The following is an 11700-nucleotide window of genomic DNA, read 5'->3' as shown; positions in this document are numbered from 1 at the left end:
AAGTCACTATGTATTGCATTGTTTACTGAATATATATGAGTATTTTGTAGGACATTTTATCCTGTTTTTTTTCTTTGGGTTAATTGTCGTGGTCCCTTTTTCAAGTGCAGAGGAAGGAAGAACTATACTACCAGGAAGGAAGAATTATACCACCAGTTAATAGAGGTGGAAAAACACAGATGCTGTGTGAATTCTAGATTGCAGGTGAGCATTAACTTTTGGTTTCTGTCCTATCTAATTAATTTCTAATTAAATTTTAACGAGGAAAGTTAGGTGCACTTAATACTATTAGGGTTTAGGTACATACACACTATGCATGCATGCAAGGGTTGGGAAAATTTTCATAATCTTTCATGGTTTTTTTTGGGTTATTCAATGTCTTTGGATTTTATTTTTTGTACTGGTTATTATAGGGTTTCATTATTGAGTATTGTTTGTCAAAGTTCAATATATTGATGTTGAGTAGTGCAGCATAAAACCCTCTGATCCTTGAATCTAAGGAAGAATTTGGGGTTTCTAGAATTTTTCTTTTAGAAACTGTTTGTAGAACATTTTATCTTGTTGTCTTTTTCTTTGGATTAACTTGTCCTGTTTCCTTGAGGAAGAAAGAGTTATATGACTAGGAAGGAAGAATTATACACCACCACCAGATGCTGTGTATTTTTTAGATTGCAGGTGGGCATTAACTTTTGGTTCTCTCATATCTGATTAATTTTTAATGAGGGTAGGGTAGGCTTACTTAGCAAGCTTAGGGTTTAGATCCAAACACACTATGCATGTAAGGGTTCTTCCTTCAGGTAATAGTTCATTATCTGAGTTTTTAAATCACAATGTAGCTCATGGATAGGTTACTTTGTAGAACATTTTATCCTGTTTTCTTTTTGGGTTAACTTGTGGTGTTTCCTCTTTAAGTGCAGAGTATGGAAAAGCTATACCAGGAAGGGAGAACTAGAGCACGAGTTAATACTGGTGAAAAACACACATGCTGTTTATTTTTAGATTGAAGGTGAGCATTAACTTTTGGTTTCCGTCAATATTTAAATAATTTTTAACCAGGGAAAGATGTAATTATTCAGTTTACTGTTTAGATACATACTGGTATGGAAAAATTTCTTAGTCTTTGATTTTTTTTAGGTTATTCAATGTCTTTAGATATTAATTTTTTGTAATGGTTATCATAGGGTTTTATTCTGGAGTATTGTTTATCAAATTTCAATATATTGATACTCAGTAGTGCCTACATAAAACCCTCTGATGCTTAAATCTGAAGAAGAATTTGGGATTTCTAGAATTTTTCTTTTAGGAATTGTTTGTAAAATTTAATTTCAATTTTATTATAATTATTTTCCTAGCATGTTGCAAATAGATTTTGGTCATTGAATGTTTTTTTGTACTGGTTGTCATAGGGTTTTATTCTTGAGTATTGTTTGTCAAAGTTCAATATATTAATGTTGAATAGTGCCATCATAAGACCCTCTGATGCTTAAATTTGAAGAAGAATTTGGGGTTTCTAGAAATTTTCTTTTAAGAACTGTTTGCAAATGTTTAATATGTGGGTAAAATTTTATTTCAATTTTATTATAATTTTTCTCACTGCATGTTGCAAACAGATTTTGGTTATTGGACTTTTTTTATTTAGGCTAGTGACCCACAGTCCGCCATGTTTAGTGAGATCATTAACCATTCAGTGACATGTAACAGTCAATTTGTGCTAGGATAAACCTTCTAATGCTGAAACTTGAAGAAAATTTTGGGTTTCTAGAATTTTCTTTTTAGTTACTGTTTGTAGAAGTTCAATACTTGAGTTAAATTTTATTCCAGCTGTATTATAATTCTTTTATCTCCAACATTTTGCATATAGAATTTGGTCATTGGAGGTTCCCTATTTAGCTGAGCAACCCACAATCCATGCTATCTTGAACTTATAAAGTAACACACATTTGGGGTGAGATTATTAACCAATCAATGATTGGCAACAATCATATTCATCAATCTCCGTTCATTATTTTTTTTAACCAGCTTGAACAAAGTGGCTTTAGGGATCATGGATAGACTTACTAGTCTGGGAGAAACACTAAAGCCATCTAAGATGGATGGAATGAGACCTGCGAGGTCACACTTGCATTAGATGGAAACACACCACCTATGCAAAAACACATTGAAGCAAGACTTGTATGAAGACATTTGGATTCAGCAAGACCCCAACAGGACCTATTTAGAAGATTATGGTTTCCCAAATGTGTCCTTACCTCTCTAAGTGTAAGCAAGTAGCATGGGATGAACTAACAATAAGTGTGCTAGGGGTGACCTAACCTAGCTAAGGAAACAAGGTTCAAATACTTAGCAAGGGTTAGAACCCATGTTTAGTCTTATTCTAAGCAAATCCTAAGTATGTGATTCTTTCTAATGAGTAGTTCAGGGTAGGCTCATTCCTTTTATTCTACAGAACATTAACTCAAGCAGATTCACCTATCTTTGTCCAAAATCAATACCTAAGTTATGGTTTGAAAAAAGAAATATAGTTCCTACATTTTCCTTCATATTAAGTATACTGCGAACATTTTTGTTGCCAGGGCCCATAAAAATGTCTTTTATATTTTTCAATTTAAGAGAGTACTACCGTAGTCTTTAAGCATTGCATTCCTTTGCATATTGATCTTATATGGATGGAACCTAACTCCCTGTGTTTCTAGTGTGTTTATTTATGTTAGTGACTGCTAAAATTAGAGAGTAAGAATGGAGTATCTTGTATCGATTGATAATCTTCCTTTAGGGACAGAAACAGTTGAGCCAAAGCAATTAACTTATCTCCCAAACATAAGAAAATATTTTGTGACATCAAAAAACTCCCAAACAACAATCCATTTCTCTCCATTCAACAATATTATAAGATTTACCAGTTCATTTTTAATTATCCAATTCCATTCATATATCTTATACCCATAACAAATTCCATCTATCTATTTTTGCTTAAAGCAATGTGAAGGTTTAACCATAAGGAAGTGCCTGGTTATCCATTAATGAGTTTGCTGAGAAATGGATAACTTAAGGACATAACCCTCCTAAAAGGTAAAAGGTTAGTGCATGAAAGAGTTTACCAAAAAGAATCTACCTACATAGTCTTTTCCCTCCTCCTATAATATCCAACCATGGTAGATACCTCTTAGTCCATCTCTTGCTAAAGTGGACAAAGAGAATGTAAAAAGGTTTGCACTTTTGAACATTTTAATTCCACTCTTTAATATTTTGTGACCATAAAGTAACATAGGAGCCTTTAACATATAAGTTTATAACATATGTATGTAGGTATAAGACAACGGGTCCCTTCAATGTGTTCACAGTTATAATATAGGAGCCTAATGTATATAGGGTGCATTCAGTTAGATTCCGTTAGTCTTTTAACTCTTTTTAATTGTTTTAAAATGTATCCTTAAACTTGATTAAGGAATGAGCCAGTAAGGGGCATTAAAGGTGTTAGAAACCAATGAGTAAGGTAGAAATTTAATTGATCTAAAATGTATCTTTAAGGCTACTTCATGAATGAATCAGTAAGGGATCTTAAAGGTGTCAAAAGTCATCAGTAAGGTAGATGAAACATCGAGCCAGAAATGAGCATGGATTTAGGTGGATGATGCAACCCAGTAATTCGTTGTAACTCACCCTTTTGAACCTTTTTTTCCTTTAGCCTATCTTATGAGGTATGGTGAGTTAGTATTATGAGCTATCAAACCAAGCTGTTGGGGTTAGTTTTCTACTTTTTGTCCCTTCTGTTGGGGTTCTCCCTTCAACTAAGAGAAATAAGTGTAGAAAGTAGAATGTCAATGAAATTGATGAACCTATGAAGCTATGATCAAGAGGGGTATTCTGGATGGGGAGGAAAGGGTTCAAGAGCAGCAGGCACATTCAGATGAACCTGGCATTCTTGTTAGCTGGATGCCAATGGTGAGAAGATTGTTATTGGGATGATCACCTACCATGCACCCAATAATTAGGATGGTGGGTTGACACATCGCTATTAACCCATAACAAACCCAATTCACTGCCTTCTTAAAAATATAGATTTCTGTACTATATATGTGCAATTCTTATTAAAAAATCAGATTGCCTGAAAATGTTTATCCATTGCCCTAGTGTTGGTTCCTTTTCTAGTTTTGCAGCAAATAAACAGCCCTCTCATCTTTTGCATATTCAGCTAATAATTTTTTCTGCATCCCAGTTCTACTTTAGATATGGCACATAGCTCAGATAACATAGCTAAGAAATCGGCTGAAGCATTATTTATGCACTTATATTGAATTTCAAAGTAAAAACCTTGTAGTTTACTTTCCAACTTCACCAAAATTCCACTAGGAAAATGCATACTCCAGAGTTTCATGCTCCATTTGGATTTTGAGGCGTTGTCCCAATAAATATGGCTTGAATTTTTCTATAACATGCATAAGGGTCAACATTTCCTTATCATAGATGTATAACAAATGCTCCTTGTCAGTCAATTTCTACTTTGAAAAGCTACAGGCTGCTGATTTGCATGACCATAGTGTTCATGTCAGTGCTCAAAGCATCATATTTCACTTAACAAGTCTGAGAAATTTGGAAGTGCAAATAGAGGGCTGGGCCTTTTTCATGTGTCAGTAGTCCCCCTCTACAGTCTCCATCCATTTAAATTGATCCTTATTGGTAAGATCAGTGAGGTTTGTCATGATGCTTCCAAAGCCCTTGACAGAACTTCTTATATAAATTGCATATTCTATCAAGTTCTCTTAACTGAGCCACATTCTTGGGAGTTGGCCACTCAAGAAACAAAGAGTGAAATTCAAAAAATAAAGAGTGAAGCAGAGCTAGCCCTTGTTGATTGAGAAAATTGTCAGGCCAAAGCTTCTTTGATCACCATTTGATAGGAAGCAAAACTAAACGATTTTCATTCTAAATATTTTGTGTTCTTTGCCACAATAATGTTGGGATAAATGGAAATATACTGAGAATTAATTTAGAAAAAAATAAGTTAGCAATGAAGTTATATAGCTTCACCTTGTGTACAAGCATTTAACAGATGCCCGCTTGAGTGTTACAGTCTGCATAGATAAGAAGGGACCCCTTCTGCAGCCTCCATCCATTTGAATCCATCTTATTGGTAAGATTGGTTAGGTGTGGCATGATGCTTCCAAAACCCTTGACAAGACTCCCTACATAAATCTTTAATTTCTCTCAACCGAGTCACATTCCTGGGAGTTGGCTAGTCAAGGATTAAGGAGTGAAATTTAAGAAATAAAGAGTGAAACAAAGCCAGGGCTGGATGATTGAAAAAATTGTTAGGCTTCAGATTCATTGGTCACAATTTTATAGGAAGCAAAACTAACTGTTTTTCATTTGAAGTATCTTGTGTGCTTTGCCACAATAATGTTGTGTTAAGTGGAAATATACTGAGAAAATCAATTGTAAACAAACTTAAGTTACTAATGAAGTCATTTTGTTTTCTGTTACACGTATTTGATAGATGCCTGAATGAGTGTTATAGTTTACATAGATAAGAAGGGAGACCTTCTGCAGCCCCCATCTATTTGAATCCATCCTTATTGGTAAGATTGGTTAGGTGTGCCCATGATGCTTCCAAAACCCTTGACAGACTCCCTATATAAATTGCATATTGTGTCAAGTTCTCTCAACCTAGTCACATTCCTGGGAGTTGGCTAGTCAAGGGTTGAGGAGTGAAATTTAAGAAATAAAGAGTGAAACAAAGCCAGTCCTGGATGATTGAAAAAATTGTTAGGCTTCAGTTTCATTGGTCAAAATTTTATAGGAAGCAAAACTAACAGATTTTCATTTGAAGTATCTTGTGTCCTTTGCCACAATAATGTTGTGTTGAGTGGAAACATACTGAGAAAATCAATTGTAGACGAACCTAAGTTACTAATGAAGTCATTCAGTTTCATTTTCTGTTAAAAGTATTTGATAGATGACTGCTTGAGTGTTATAGTTTGCATAGATAAGAAGGTAGCCGATTTGCAGCCTGCATACATTTGAATCTATACTTATTGGTAAGATGAGTGATAAGATGAGTGAGGTGGGCCATGATGCTTCTAAAATCCTTGACAAACTTCCTATATAGATTGCATATTCTTTTAAGTTCTCTCAATTGAGTCACATTCTTGGAAATAAAGAATGAATCAGAGCAAGCCCTGGATGATTGAGAAAATTGTGAGGCTTCAGATTCCTTGATCACAATTTGATAGGAAGCATAACTAGCTATTTTTCACAAGTATAGTGTGCCCTCTGCCACAATAATGTTGGGATAAATGGAAACATACTGAGAGAATCCATTGTAGAGGAACTTAAGTTATTAATGAAGTCATTCAGTTTCACTTTCTGTTACAAGTATTTGATAGATGCCTGCTTGAGTGTTGCAGTTTGCATAGATAAGAAGGTAGCCCCTTTGAAGGGTCCACCCATTTAAGTTGATCCTTATTGGTAAAATCAGTGAGGGTGTTGCCTTGATGCTTCCAAAACTTTTGACAAAATCAATGACCATTTTGGCATCCACAAAAATGAAATTTTAAAGGCAGGACAATTATTCCAATTAAATGGACATTGGTTAAAACGTAAACCAAACTAACACAAGATGTCAAGTATATTCAGAACTTTGAAGCCAAAACACATTAGCTGAAAATGAAGACCTAACTTGCCACTTTCTATTACTTAATAATTTCGCCTTACATAAGCTCGATCTGGAGAAGAAATCTGTAATTGTGAACCTCGATGAACTGTAATTCAAATTTGAGTACTAAAACCTAGATGAAAAAACTGAGAGTTGTGAACTAGACAGAGATAGAATTAAGTAACATAACATCATATGTACTATGTCTTCTATATATATAGCCTCTCTTTCTTCTTGGACACATACTAGCCTTAACGAAATAAACCAGATTTGGAGAAGAAATCTATAACTGTGAACCTCAATGAACTGTAATTCAAATTTGATTGCTAAAACCTAGATGAAACTGAGAGCTGTGAACTAGATCTGGAGAAGAAATCTGTAACTGTGAACCTCACTAAACTGTAATTCAAATTTGAGTGCTAAAACCTAGATGAAACTGAGAGCTATGAACTAGACAGAGATAGAATTAAGTAACACACATGATATGTACTATGTCTTCTATATATATATAGTCCCTCTTTCTTCTTGGCCACATACTAACCGTAACGGTAAAGAAAGGTCATCAACTCCTGCATTCATAAAAAGTAGCAAGGGCAGGGGTACTCCACCGACCGGATTGGAGTTCTTATACATGCGAACAGCTTTGTCTCCATCTGGATTAAAGACCCGCGTCAAATCAACAGTCTCATCTCCGTGGGTGTAGCCAAAAAGCTCAATGCTATATAAATTGCATATTCTGTAAAGTTCTCTCAACTGAGTCATATTCTTGGAAGTTGGCCAGTCAAGGAGTGAAATTCAAGAAATAAGGAGTGAAACAGAGCCCGCTCTGGATGGTTGAGAAAATTGTCAGGCTTCGGGTTCCTTAATGATAATTTGATAGGAAGCAAAGCTAATGGTTTTCTTTTCTAAGGATCTGGCGTCTCTTGCCAATTTAAGAGAATCAATTTTAGACGAACTTAAGTTACTAATGAAGTCATTCGTTTTCACCTTTTGTTACAAGTATTTGAAAGATTTGCTTGCTTGAGTGTTACAGTTTGCACTGATAAAACGGTAGCCCCTTTGCAGCGGCCATCCATTAATTGAGATCCTTATTGGTCAGTGAGGTGTGCTATGATGCTTCCAAAACCCTTGACAAACTTCCTATATAAATTGTAAGTTCTCTCAAGTGAGTCACATTCTTGGGAGTTGGCCAGTCAAGTAAGGAGTAAAATTCAGGAAATAAAAAGTGAAACCGAACCAGCCCTGGATGACAGAAAATTGTCAGGCTTCAGGGAATTTCATCACAATTTAATAGGAATTAAAACTAACAGTTTTTCCTTCTAAATATCTTGTGTCCTTTGCCACAGTGATGTTGGGATAAGTGGAAATCCACAGAGAGAATCAATTGTAGATAAACTTGAGTTACTAATGAAGTCATTTAGCTTCACCTTCCGTTAATGCCTGCTTGAGTGTTAGAGTTTGCCGTGTAGAATGGGCTTTTTTTTGGTCATAGTAATTCCTTTGATTATTCAAATCTTCAGTCTGATGCTCTCCAAACTGAGCTATCACACTAAGGGGAGATTTTACTAGGCACTATATGATGCATGTCCAATAATTCTTTTACTGCTCTTCTCTGTCATCTTTAACTTGAGATGCATGTAGGGTGAACATTCTACTGTTCCAGGAACCCAAAAATATATTTCTACTGTTCTTCATGGTAAATATATTTCCTCTGCATATTCACTTTATTCATCCTGTATAAATCAACGAGTATCTTTGAATGTGGTTGGTAATACCAATTGCACGTCTTCCGATGCATATTCACTGTATTCATCCTGTATAAATCAACAATGAGTATATATTTGAATATGCTTGCTTTTCATATAAGCAAATTCATCATGCATAATCAACTCCTTTGGACTTTGATAGCAATTGAGACCCATCATCCTGATCAAATAAAAATAGGTCAATTGTTGTACCATATGTAAAGAGTTACTTCACTGAGTGACTTCTGTGAGAGTGATGAAACAGAACCAGCCCTGGATGACAGAAAATTGTCAGGCTTCAGGTTCCTTTATCACAGTTGGATAGGAAGCAAAACTAACAGTTTTTCATTCTAAACATCTTGTGTCCTTTGCCACAACGATGTTGGGATAAGTGGAAATACACAGATAGAATCAATTGTAAAGAAACGTTAGTTACTAATGAAGGCATTCAACTTCACCTTCTGTTAAAAGTATTTGACAGATGCCTGCTTGAGTGTTACAGGTTGCCAAGTAAAATGAACTTTTTTTTTTTGTCATAGTAATTCCTTGGATTCTTCAGATCTTCAGTCTGATGCTCTCCAAACTGAGCTGTAACACTACTGGATAGGCAAGTGGGCTTTTACTTGGCACTATATGATATATGTCCATGTCAAAGTAATTCTTTTACTGCCCTTTCTCTGTCATCTATAACTTAAAGATACATGTAAGGCGAACATTCTACTGTTCCAGGGACCCAAAAATATACTTCTACTGTTCTTCATGGTAAAAATTGCACGTCTTCTGAGGCATATTCACTATATTCATCCTATATAAATCAACAATGAGTATATCTGCATATTCACTATATTCATCCTGTATAAATGAACAATGAGTATATCTTTGAATGTGGTTGGGAAATTGCACATATCTTCTGATGCATATTCACCATATTCATCCTGTATAAATCAACGAGTATATATTTGAATGTGGTTGCTCTTCATGTAAGCGAATTCAGGCAAATGGGCTTTTACTAGGCACGATATGATATATGTCCATGTCAAGTAATTCTTTTACTGCCCTTTCTTCATCTATAACTTAAAGATACATGTAAGGCGAACATTCTACTGTTCCAGGGACCCAAAAATATACTTCTACTGTTCTTCATGGTAAAAATTGCACTTCTTCCGAGGCATATTCACTATATTCATCCTATATAAATCAACAATGAGTATATCTGCATATTCACTATATTCATCCTGTATAAATGAACAATGAGTATATCTTTGAATGTGGTTGGGAAATTGCACATATCTTCTGATGCATATTCACTGTATTCATCTGTACAAGTCAACGAGTATATATTTGAATGTGGTTGCTCTTCATGTAAGCGAATTCATCATGCGTAAAGCAACTCCTCGGGGCAATGATAGCTTGTGGGATGGTCATGGAGGAAAGCGATTGAAACACATCACAGATGTTGAAATCCTTCATGACCGCTATCAGTTAGTTTAAACAGTATTGGACCCTGATCAAATAAAAGCAGGTCAATTGTTGTACCAGATGTACATCGCTATTCAATTGTTGTCAATTGAATGGATGTACATCGCTATTAATTAAAAAGAGACTGATTTCAGTATGTCTTGCGATGTGGGGCCTCTATCACTGCCCCATCAGTTTGTGTTACTACCCTAATAATTCGAAGAGTTACTTCCCTGAGTGACTTCTGTGAGAGCGATGACCTCCCATCTGAGAGTCTGGAATACCTTTTTTTAGTTTATGTTTTTACAACCAATTCGTTATGCCTATCCAAATCCGATATATACCCAATTGCTCTTCGCGTGTAAACCGCTTAAATGGCCATTTTTATTGCATTTTATAGCCACATTAACCCCCGAATAGGGTTTTAGGCGGTGGCTTCCATCGTTGATGTCGACGGGATTCGTTTCGGTCTTCATTAAGAAGCTCTCAGCAAATTGGATTTTCCCCTAGACAGGAATTCTGGTCATGATTTCTTAAGATAGTAATATCATTAGGCAAGGATTTTCATTTGATAGCACTTTCTGTACCTCGATAACATTTACAACATTTACAGGTCTTTTTTGAAACTTGAAATGCTTTAAGAAGAAGAGATGGGATGGGTTGATTAGGTTTTCTAATTAGTTTACCTTAGGGTAAACTAGACAATATAATGTAGATATTGTTTTTGTAATTTATGACTATTTACTTCATACCTGGAATTTTTATGAATTTACAACGAATTAATTTTTATTATATATAATAGTTATTTGACTGGAAATGGTAGTTAATTATTGTTGTTTTGTTTTTATTATTATTATTTTTAAGTAAATTTGTAATCAAAAATTTGTTTTCCCATCTTATGAAACAGGTGTTAAACAAGTGGATGGGGAGAGGGCTTTTGACCAAAAGTGATGGAAGAGGATGGAATTGTCTTCCAAATTTCAGGTGAGATTACTATAAAATTTATAATAGATTAATTTTTATTATTTATAATATTTATTTATTTTGAAATAGATGTTGAAAAATATTCAACTAATTGTTTTTTTTTTTTTTAAGTTTGTTAAACAGATGCAGAGGGTTGTGAGAGAAAGTAATATATGAGAAGGTAGATCAAAATTTCTCCCGATTTTGTGAGATTTTTTGTCCCTCCTATTTTAAATGGGATTGAAAAACTATTTATATTGTTTTTGTTATTTATTATTTTAAAATAGGAGCATTATTATAACTTTAATTTTCTGATGGTATGAAACAGAGATCAATACAAGAAGAGCTTGCACAGCAGCAAGATGGGAAGTGCTTCACAAAGGCTCAAACTCTATCCAATAATCACATATTAGATGTAACCATAAATTGTATTATGATTTTTGATGTACTCTCACAAACTATACTTTAATACATAATCAGATTTTTTTTTTGAGAGGGGCTAGACCCTTCTGTCAACCTTCAAAGATAGCATGGCCAAAGCTATCTTGGAGGAGTCTTTCTTTCTTGGAGTGTCTACAATTTCACATTTTCGCATTCACAATTCCTTTATAAAAATAAACTACATTTAAAAATTCTGATTCAAGATTAACTTCTATATTTAAAATTTTGTTATTTAATAAAAAATAATATTAAAAATTTATACAAGAGACTAAATTTTTATATTTATTTATGTTGTGTTGTATTATGTGATGTGTTGTTTGTATTGTATTGTAATGTGTTATGTGATGTGTTGTTGTGTTGTGTTATGTGTTGTTTGTGTATATATGATTATACACACACGACATTGTGCTTAATATGATGTATTTTGTATTTTAAAGTAAC

At 34.3% G+C, this 11700-nt stretch overlaps 1 long non-coding RNA gene across 1 annotated transcript; it reads left to right on the top strand.

Annotated features, from left to right (window-relative positions):
• Positions 1-924: 924 nt before the first annotated feature.
• LOC149264859 (uncharacterized) lies at positions 925-11382 on the top strand. The gene is made up of 3 exons (XR_016250243.1): positions 925-1006; positions 10763-10999; positions 11147-11382. It is a non-coding gene; the product is annotated as an uncharacterized LOC149264859 (long non-coding RNA).
• The last annotated feature ends 318 nt before the right edge of the window (positions 11383-11700 follow it).

The sequence above is a fragment of the Pinus tabuliformis genome, chromosome 6, assembly GCF_031772625.1.
Source record: "Pinus tabuliformis cultivar Carrire ecotype Pingquan chromosome 6, CPIR1, whole genome shotgun sequence".
In the NCBI taxonomy this organism is placed as follows: Eukaryota; Viridiplantae; Streptophyta; class Pinopsida; order Pinales; family Pinaceae; genus Pinus; species Pinus tabuliformis.
The sequence above is the reverse complement of the archived record's forward strand: the minus strand, read 5'-3'. Positions and strand labels throughout refer to the sequence as shown.